Source organism: Hordeum vulgare, chromosome 3H, assembly GCF_904849725.1.
Source record: "Hordeum vulgare subsp. vulgare chromosome 3H, MorexV3_pseudomolecules_assembly, whole genome shotgun sequence".
Taxonomy (NCBI): domain Eukaryota; kingdom Viridiplantae; phylum Streptophyta; class Magnoliopsida; order Poales; family Poaceae; genus Hordeum; species Hordeum vulgare.
The window spans coordinates 397,672,382-397,682,596 of record NC_058520.1 but is presented as its reverse complement, the minus strand read 5'-3'; the positions used below and the strand labels follow the sequence as shown (position 1 = coordinate 397,682,596).

The following is a 10,215-nucleotide window of genomic DNA, read 5'->3' as shown; positions in this document are numbered from 1 at the left end:
TCATTGCATTGAATAGGAAGAAGACATCGGGGGGTACAACCTACAGAAAGGAGGGACACACACACACACACACACGACCGTCCTCACCAAGCGACTACAACTAGGTAAGGAGGTGCCCTCAGCTACAGACACACAACGATATTAGGCCTCGCCCTGCCGCCATTGCAAGACACCTCTAGGAAGAATTGCAGCTCCAGGACTACCCAGGCCAACGTACCTCACACCCATGTGCCTAGGAACGGCGGGTGAAAGGCAGGGCCTGATTGGAACTAGTGTAGCAATCGTTGGGGGAGGGCCGACGCTGGCAAACAACCTGCTCCCTGTTCAGCCGTCTACGCCAACGGTGCATCATGAGCCACCATCTGCCACATCAAGTACTCCGCTTGCAACCAAAGCAGCGCCCTCAAGAGGGTAACGGCGTTGAGACGCCGCCGCTGCCCGGTCTAGGAGGCCGGACCTAGGATTTCTCCCGGTGCTCGAGGAGGAGGTCCGGTCAAGGGTCATGCCAACGCCTCCAAGGAGGTGACGGCACCATCGGGCATCGCCGTTGACAGCGCAGGCCGACGCTGCGCGGGGATTTCGCCCCGACCCATGAGCAAGGACCTCAGATGCACATGCAGACTGGACATGACGAAGAACGTTGGAGAAGACGGAAGCACATGGAGCGGGAAGCCTAGGAACGTCGGTAGTCGCAAGTTTGGGCACCGGCCAGCGCAGCGCCCGCAGGCCGGTCACCACCGGGAGCGCATCCAGCAGGCGACAACGATCACGTGCACCGCGCCGCCACCGCGCCGGCCCGCAGCCTCCGCCGCCGGGATTCGCCCTCGCACAGCATCGCAGCAACCGTCAGGGTCACCGCGCGCATGCACAACCCAGCGACAACCACTGGCAGCGGCTGGGAGGGGTGGGAGGAGGGAGAAGGGTGGGTGGGGGCAGAGTGGTTGACTCGGGCCAAGGCGGGCCCGCGCGGCCCAGATCTGAGCACCCCCAGCTCTGCCGCTCGCTGCAGCGGCCGGCAGCCGCCGTAGCAGCGCCTCCGCGCACACGCACCATGCCATCTCGACCTCTCCTGCACGCGGACAGCTTTCCGGCGCGCCACCACATGCTCCCACCGCTCCAGCGCGCGAGCACGCGAACAAGGGCCCCGCCGCCGTTGTCCACCGACGAGGGCTTCGCCCACCAGCATCCTCCGGCGGCGGCAAGGGGAGGGATGGGAAGGAGGGGGCTTGGGTGGCGGCTAGGGTTTCGTCGCCCGAGTCGCCCCTGGGAGCGACGCGGGGGCCGACGGGCCTGTCAAGACAAGATTCATAATTGTTCCCACATGATACCTACTATATTCTATCATTTTCCTAATTTATACCACTCAATATATTTTAAGGAAACCCTAAAACAAGCAAACTATGCATGCAAAACAAAATCTGTCAAAAAATAGAACAGTCTCTGAAGATATGAATGAACGCCATACTTCCTTGGTCCTAAGAGTTGTGCAAAATTAGTACAACTCAGAAAAATTGCATGGAAATATTCTATAAAAATTTCAGAATTCTTTAACACTCCAGTAAAATTAGAGAAATTCTGTATTGGACGTAAAAGTTTCTGTTTTTGCATCAAATCAAACAAACAAATATCCACATTATCCCAAAGGCTTTACTTGGCACTATAGGATAGAAAGTATGTCTAGAGGGGGATTAGACTACTTGAAAAGAGAAAAACTTGGCCTTTTCCTAATTTTTAGAGTGGGCCAGTTGTAGCAACTATGACTAGTCAAGTACACCCTACATATGCGTATCTAAGAGTATTGTAGCGGAAAGTAAAACATGCAAGTATAAAGTAGAGGGTAAGGTAGGGAGATCAAACGCAAAGGTTGACACGCCGAATTTTGGCATGGTTCCGATATATGGCTCTATCGTACGTCCTTGTTAGTGGAGACTCCAACCCACGGAGGGTAGCGGCTGCGAGAGTCCACGGAGCTCCGCCCACAAGGGGTCCACGAAGCATCTGCCTTGTCTATTCCACCACGGCTTTCATCCACACAGGACTAGCCTCACTCATGGTAGATCTTCACGAAGTAGGTGATCTCCTTGCCGTTACAAACATCTTGGTTCAACTCCACAACATGAAATAGAAGGCTCCCAAGGGGCACCTAATCAATCTAGGAGGCACCACCCTCCAAAAGGTAATAGATGTGGTAGAACGATGAACTCCTTGCTCTTGTGCTTCTAAAGATAGTCTCCTCAGCACTCAATCGCTCTCTCTCTCAGATTTTTCAGGGGTAGGAGAGATTGATCTTGTGGAAAGCAACTTGGGGAGGCTACGAATCAAGGTTCAAATGGTTGGAACGGAATCTCTTAATCTCAATGCATGAGTAGGTGGCTCTCTCTTACAAAAATGGATCTGGTAAGTGTAAGTGTGTTTTGAGTGCTTCCTATATGAGTGAGAGGTAGGTGGATGGGTATATATAAGCATCTCCCAAAATCCAACTGTTACAACATTATTGGCCAACTCAATGACACCGAAAAGTTAATCTCAGTGGTATCGAGTGCACTAAATGTGGCAACTTCAAAACCTCGGTGAGACCGATATATGAATCTCGATGGTGCCGATAAGATGACCTAGAATGCCTTTCCAAACTCAGTGAAACCGACTTCGAACTCGGGAATTCCAAAACTTGAAATTATCTTAATCGAAAGTTGGTCACCCAATCTTGATGGCACCGATACGAATGTTGGTTGTATCGAGATGATGGGTTTGGCATAAGATTTGTCTAAGTGTATAATCGGTATACTCGAGTGAGAAATGTTGGTGCACCAATTTTGCATATTTGGCTTGGGATAGATATATTTTGTGGGGAAGTTGCTGAGTATTTTTGGTGGTTATCTCTAAGAACTTGAGCAACCAATTTATCATAATACCTCATCCCGTTTTAATAGTATTGGCTTTCCTATGGACTCAAAGTGATTTCTCACAAATGTAAAATGTAGAACCTTCTTGCTTGAAGCTTTAGCCAATCATATTCCTTCCTTCATCAAAGGGGTATCTCCACACAATCCTATAGTCAAAGCATCTTTGAACTTTTCTAAAATGTACTTGGATAAACTCATTAGTCCAGTAATGCATATGTTGTGATTAATAACCAAAACCACTTTAGGGAGCAATTGTGCTTTCAATCTCCCCTTTTTTGGTAATTGATGACAACATATAGATAAAAGTTTCAACAAAAGATATAATCAATGATTAACATCGACGCTTTGAGAAGTATGTGAAAATAAAGAGCTCCCCCTAAATTTGTGCATTATTTTAAATTTGCGTTTGAATGCAAATGCACAATTGATTAGGATCATGGGTTAGTCTTCCATGTCACATACAACTTGGTGGTGCGTATAAATGACAAGAATGAATGGCAATGCACATAGCACAAACAAACAAGTGAATGATCATGATGTAGATAGCTCAAAGGTAATAATGTTGTAGCATCAAAGAATCAAAGCGTATGATCAAACAACCATCTAAACTGATAATGTCATCCAAAAGACCAAATAATGTTTTGAAGACCAAATGAGAGCAAATAAAGTCAAAATCTCTCCCTTTCTTGAAGCACTATTGATCTATACACTTCTCCCCCTTTGGCAACAACTACCAAAAAGTTCAAAGGTCTAATCTAAGCGTCTCTCTGGGCATGATCTCCTCCGATAGTAGAAGTTGGAGTAGACAAGAGAGCATCGATGAAGGCTTTGGGTGATATCGCTAGAGCAGGAGGTGGAGGTGTAGACACTTGAGGTGGTGGAGGAGGAGCTGAAGCTTGAGATGATGAAGATGGTATATATTCTGATACTGGCACAACTATTGACCTGGTATGGGTCGTGAACCGTGTGATAGTACGAAGAGGTGAATCATCATCATCATATTCATCATCTGAGCGTGTAATCTTTACTCAATCAACTGCATGTTGAAGCTGCTCAACTGTGGTGGTCAACTCCGTAACCTTCACATCCAGGTCATGGAACTTTGTTTCCATGATCCTCTCTAGGCTCTTCTGGTTTAGCAGAATCTATGAAATATTCTTCTCTTCTTCATGTCTTCGGCAATTTGATGAGCCTCATTGCGAAGTGGCAAATGAGGTCTTAGCTTCATGAGAATAGGCAAATTCTCATCTTCTTCCTCTGCAGCAAAGGCTCTGTAAGGACTGCCTTTCTCTTTAGCAATTGCACGTATGTCCTTTATAGTCCTCTTGTGAACTACAGGCTTCTTAGGAGCTAAAGGCTTTGGAGCTGAAGGCTTCATAGCATCTGCCATAAGCTTCTTCTTCTTTTGACGAGGGGCCTTAGGTGGTATTTCCTCTTCCTCAGCAACAGCAGTAGTTTGTGATGGGTCTTCATACATGATGGTTTGTCTACCAATGTCATGAATAGTTCTCTTCCTAGCTCTCTTAACACCTGCCTTCTTAGGATGTCTCTCAAGGGTAAGTGCCATCCCTTGCCTTGCAGACTCTGGAGCTCTCATGTCAAAACGTTTAGAATATTCCTTCGTGACGGTTTTCTTGACAGTAGACTTCTCTTTCTACTTTTGTGGAGCAGACTCTACAGGAACAAAATTGGAATCTTCCTCGTCATAATTTAGCTTCCTCCTGGTCCTTGTAGCTGCCTTGGGAAAGCCATGGGAGCTGGGGGTGCCTGGATCAGAAGGGGTCCTCTGTGGACTAGTGCCTGAATCATACTTGGCATGGGGCTCAATGAAGTTGTTCTGACTGTTATCGGATCCTGACATCTTGCAATCAAAGCAGACACACAGACTGGTTGACCTTGTGTAAAGATATGGAAGATCTTGAAAATATAGGCATCACAAAATTGCAGAAAGTTTTAAAAATTTGAACTTAGAAACTATGGGTATGATCTACTACATGATGTATTTTGGTAGCACCGGGTTGGAGTTTTTGATGTCACCGAGACTGACCACTTGCATTAAAAGAAACTTGGGCAGCCTTTTCGATGTAATAGAAAAGAACTACTCGGTCTCACCGAAGTGGTTCTCAGAAAGCCTAAAAACTAAATCGATGGAACCGAATTTACCAACTCGGTATCACCGAGATGCATGTTGCGGGAGATCAGATCCAGAATTTCTTCGTTCTCTGTTCTATGGAATTTTCTAGTGGCATAGAAGAATTTCACACTATGGATTGTAGATGGAAGTATCCTAATGCGCATGAATCAGATAGAGGAGCGCACAAGGGGTCGGATTCATACCCTAGCTTGGTGATGAATCTGCTAGGTGACGACGGCGGTTAAGATTCCGTCGGCGGCGGCGATTCCCAACGGCGAAGGCGCTCGGGAATGCAAGGGCGACGACCAAGGGGTCCTCATGTAACAGTTTGGGTTGGGGACTTGACGTATGAATATATGAATTCAAAGCGTCGGGTCTACAGATATAAGTACCCCTCACTATCGGTGTCCCCGATACTAAAATTTCGGTGCCACCGAGTTCCACTACTGTCTGTTGACAGGGAAACTCGGTGAAGCAAATATTATGGTATCGATCGTACCGAGATGAAAACCTAGATCAACTTTGAAAATCGGTGGAACCGAGAATTTGGAGTTGGTTACACCGAGATTCACAAAGAGGTTTTTGGAAGGCAGCCCTAGTCGACACGGAACTCCGAGTGCTTCTCACATAGAGGGATCGAGAAATGATTGTTCAAGTTTTGTGATGTAGCATGAATAGAACTCGAGATGAGAAACCATAGATAGCTAGAGAAGGGTCCTCGACATTCTTGTCCATCCAATTGGGAAAAGATAAATCGAAAGCCAAATAGCAACAATTGGATGTCCTCGAATGGGCAAAGATATGCAGACCAACATGCTCACACAATAAGATGTCAAATGAAATCATGATGAACATGCACAAACATCCTAGCATCTATCAAGCACTTTGGTGATGACGAAGTCATCTATATATGAGTATATTGACTTATGAGTCAAGTAAGAATACTTGATCATAGGTCATACTCATCGATTAAGCACAAGTGGGGTTACCACTTTTACATAATGCATTAATATATTCACATCATTTAGGAGACGCTTGTACTCAAGTCCTAGAATAAAGCTCCCCTAGATGTGACATCCCCCCTAAGAGGGATCAACTAACCTTGGATTTTGTCATAGAAGACTTCAAGTAGGTGAAAACTGGTGGATGCTCATTGTTGATGAAGTTCATCTTGAGTTGGGAGCAATCCTTGTTGTTTCTTACTCTTCTCACCAACATGGGTTAGTCCCAAAGAAAAAAGAACAAAAACAAAGATATCTATGGACATGGAGTGAAATACATGGGAGGTGATGTCCAAAGATGCATTAATTACCTTGTCCCTTGCTCACCTTTTAGGGTATGTGTGACTCCTTGAACTAAAGCATATGGTTGAGGTTGATTGCATATAGTTCTTGGCAAAATGAATGGGAGTGAATTTCATTGGCGGAGACACCCCTCAAGAACTTTCTAGTTCTTCCTCTTGGGGACCCACATCACCTTGATGGGGATCCTCGGAGTTGTGGTAGCACTAGATGAGGTAGTGCTTAAGTGTCTTTGGGAACCCACTCAACCTTGGTTTGGGGTTCTTCTTCAAATGAGTCAATGTCCTCTTGAATCTTTCCCTTGCCCTTGTGGTCCTGTGATAGAAGGCCATCTTGTGAGATTGTTCCCCTGGGAGGAGTAGGATCATACTTCTCCTCTTGAGGGACAAACTTGGGAATTAGATATGGACCTTCTTCCCAAACATCTCTGTTGACGTTGAAATAGCCAACACCTTGCTTCTTTTGATGTTCTCCTTGCTTGCTCACAATTTCCTCAAATTGCTTACTTCCGGCAAGACTCTCGAAGACATCTCTCTCTATAATCCCTTTCAATAAATCGTTTTCTTGCTCAAGTGTAACTTGGCTAAGAGAATCATTAGTGGAATCAAGAGAGCTACTAGCAACAATATCATTTTATTTAGCTTTAGCATTGTTGTTACTATATGAAGAAAATTTCTTGCATTTGTTACTAGTGTTCTTATGTTTAACTTGTGGAACAAAATTAGACAAGAGTAATAGTTTGGCTAGATAAGAGGAACTCTTTTTTTGAAGATCATCATTGATTGCTTTTAGGAACTCATTCTCATTCTCTAAATTTAGCTTCTCGAAGCGTAGCTTCTCATAAGTTCTTGCAAGCTCTCTATGAACTTCTAGAGTAGTTTCATGAGATAACTTAAGAGTGTTTAATTCTTTAGTTAGTCATTCAATCTCTTTCTTACCTTCATCATTCGATTTCTCTTGACTAGCATGAAAATTATCAAGTTCATTTTCAATATTATCACTAGTCTTATCAAAGAGCAAGTCATCTTCTCCTAACAAGTTATCCTCATCACTATCAAAGTCAAAATACTCGGGGTGTGATACCTTGAGGCCTTTTTCCATGAAGTAGTTTCCAATCCCTTCATTTGGTGAATCAAATAAGTTGGAGCAGTTGGAGGAAACAAGTGCAATGCTCGCAACAATTTCATCTTGACGATAGTCAGAGTTGGAGTAATAACTTATCTTGGAGTGGTTGTCACACTCGGATCGAGAAACCCATTCACCAACATGAGCTTGATGTCTTGTTCTTGAACTCCTCTTGGTGTACTTGTCCTTCTTCTCCGATTCTCTGCCTCTCCGGGAGTGTCTTCGTTCATAATGATCTTTTCTACTCCTTCTCTCTCTACAAGGTGACTTAGCTCTTGAGCTTCGTCTTCTAGGTGACTCTTCTCTTCGTTTGTGGGGAGCCGAGCATTCATTGGAAAATTGTTCGGGCTTTCCATAGGTGTAGTAGTTTCGGTCACGACTAGACGAATGCTCCTCGTCATATCTTGAGCTTGAGCTTCTCTCTTTGCCTCTACTCTTCTAGAACTTGTTGAACTTTCTGACCATGAGGCTGATCTTTTAATTGGTAACAAGGTTGACACTTAAGTAGCGGGAACATCGACTGAATCTTTGTAAGCACCGCTTGACTTGTTGTGCAACTCATCTTTGTCCATGAGAAACATTTAATGAGAAAAAATCCTTCCAATGACTTCAGTAGGCTTGAGATCTTTGTAGTTGGGCATCATTTGGATTAATGTGCACACAGTGTCGTATCTTCCATCCAAAGCTCTAAGTATCTACTTGATGATGAGGTTATCGGTCATCTCTTAGCTTGCTAAGCCGGCAATATCAATTGCGATGAGAGGTAGCCTAGAGTACATCTCAGCGACTCGTTCACCATCCTTCATCTTGAACTTGTCAAGCTGACTTTGAAGCACATCCAACTTAGATTCTCTGACAGAATCGGTACCTTCGTGCATGTCAATCAAAGTATCCCAAATTTCCTTTGCACTCCCAGGGCGACTGATTTTGTTGAATTCTTCTGGACATAAGCAGTTGAACATGATGTCACAGGCTTGAGCATTGAATTGCAACATCTTCAATTCTTCCGCTGTGGCATCACGATCTGGTTATTTTCCTTCTTCGAAGAAATTAACTTGCACACCAACACAAACAATAGCCCGAACAGCAGGATTATGACCAAGAATATGCATTTTCATTTTATGCTTCCAACTAGAAAAATTAGTGCCATCGAAATATGGACCTCTACGATGAAAATTGCCCTCACTAGACACCATAATCTCCTAGGTTGTGAAACCAATGCAATGGAGACCAAAACTCTGATACCACTTGTAGGATCGAAAGTATGTCAAGGGGGGATTAGACTACTTCACAAGATAAAAACTTAGCCTTTCCCAATTTTTAGTGTGGGCCAGTTTTAATGTCTATGACTAGTCAAGTACACCCTACATACGCATATCTAAGAGTATTGCAGCGAAAAGTAAAACATGCAAGTGTACAGTAGAGGGTAGGTAGGGAGATCAAACACAAAGATTGACACAACGATTTTTGGCATGGTTCTGATAGGTGGTGCTATCGTACGTCCATGTTAGTGGATACTTCAACCCACGGAGGGTAACAGTGCGAGAGTCCATGGAGGGCTCCACCCACAAGGGGTCCACGAAGAAGCGGCCTTGCCTATTCCACCACGGCTTCCGTCCACACAAGACTAGCCTCACTCACAGTAGATCTTCACGAAGTAGGCGATCTCCTTGCCCTTACAAACATCTTGGTTCAACTCCACAACACGAAGTAGGAGGCTCCCAAGCCACACCTAACGAATCTAGGAGGCACCACCCTTCAAAAGGTAATATATGTGGTAGAACGATGAACTCCTTGCTCTTGTGCTTCTAAAGATAGTCTCCTCAACACTCAATCACCCTCTCTCAGATTTGGGAGGGGTAGGAGAGATTGATCTTGTGGAAAGCAACTTGAGGAGGCTAGAAATCTAGTTTCAAATGGTTGGAATGGAATATCTTGATCTCAACACATTAGTAGGTGGCTCTCTCTCAGAAAAATGGATCTGGCAAGTGTAAGTGTGTTATGAGTGCTTCCTCTAAGAGTGAGAGGTAGGTGGAGGGGTATATATAGGCATCTCCCAAAATCCAACCGTTACAGCATTATTGGCCAACTTGATGACACCGAAAAGTTAGTCTCGGTTGTACCGAGCACACTAAATGTGGCAACTTTGAATTCTCGGTGAGAGCGATATATGAATCTTGATGGTACCGATACAATGACCTAGACTGGCTTTCCAAACTCAGTGAGACCGACTTCACACTAGGAAATTCTGAAACTTGAAATTAGCTTAGCCGAAAGTTGGTCACCCAATCTTGGTGGCACCGATAGGAATGTTGGTTGTACCGAGATGATGGGTTTGGCATAAGATTTGTCTAAGTGTAAAATCGGTATAGCCGAGTGAGAAATGTTGGTGGCACCAATTTTGCATATTTGGCTTGGGACAGATATATTTTGTGTGAAAGTGGTTGAGTATTTTTGGTGGCTATATCTAAGCACTTGAGCAGCCAATTCATCATAATACCTCATCCCCTTTTAATAGTATTAGCTTTCCTATGGGCTAAAAGTGATTTCTAACAAATATAAAATGTAGGTTCTTCTTGCTTGAAGTTTAGCCAATCCTATTCCTTCCTTCATCAAAGGGGTATCTCCACACAATCCTATAGCCAAAGCATCTATTTTTTTTTTCTGAAATGTACTTGGATAAATTCATTAGTCCAATGATGCATATGTTGTGATTAATTACCAAAACCACCTTAGGGAGCAATTGTGCTTT

At 44.3% G+C, this 10,215-nt stretch overlaps 1 pseudogene; it reads right to left on the bottom strand.

Moving 5' to 3' along the window:
• Nucleotides 1-500: 500 nt before the first annotated feature.
• LOC123443011 lies at nt 501-1,186 on the bottom strand (annotated as a pseudogene).
• Between the last annotated feature and the right edge of the window lie 9,029 nt (nt 1,187-10,215).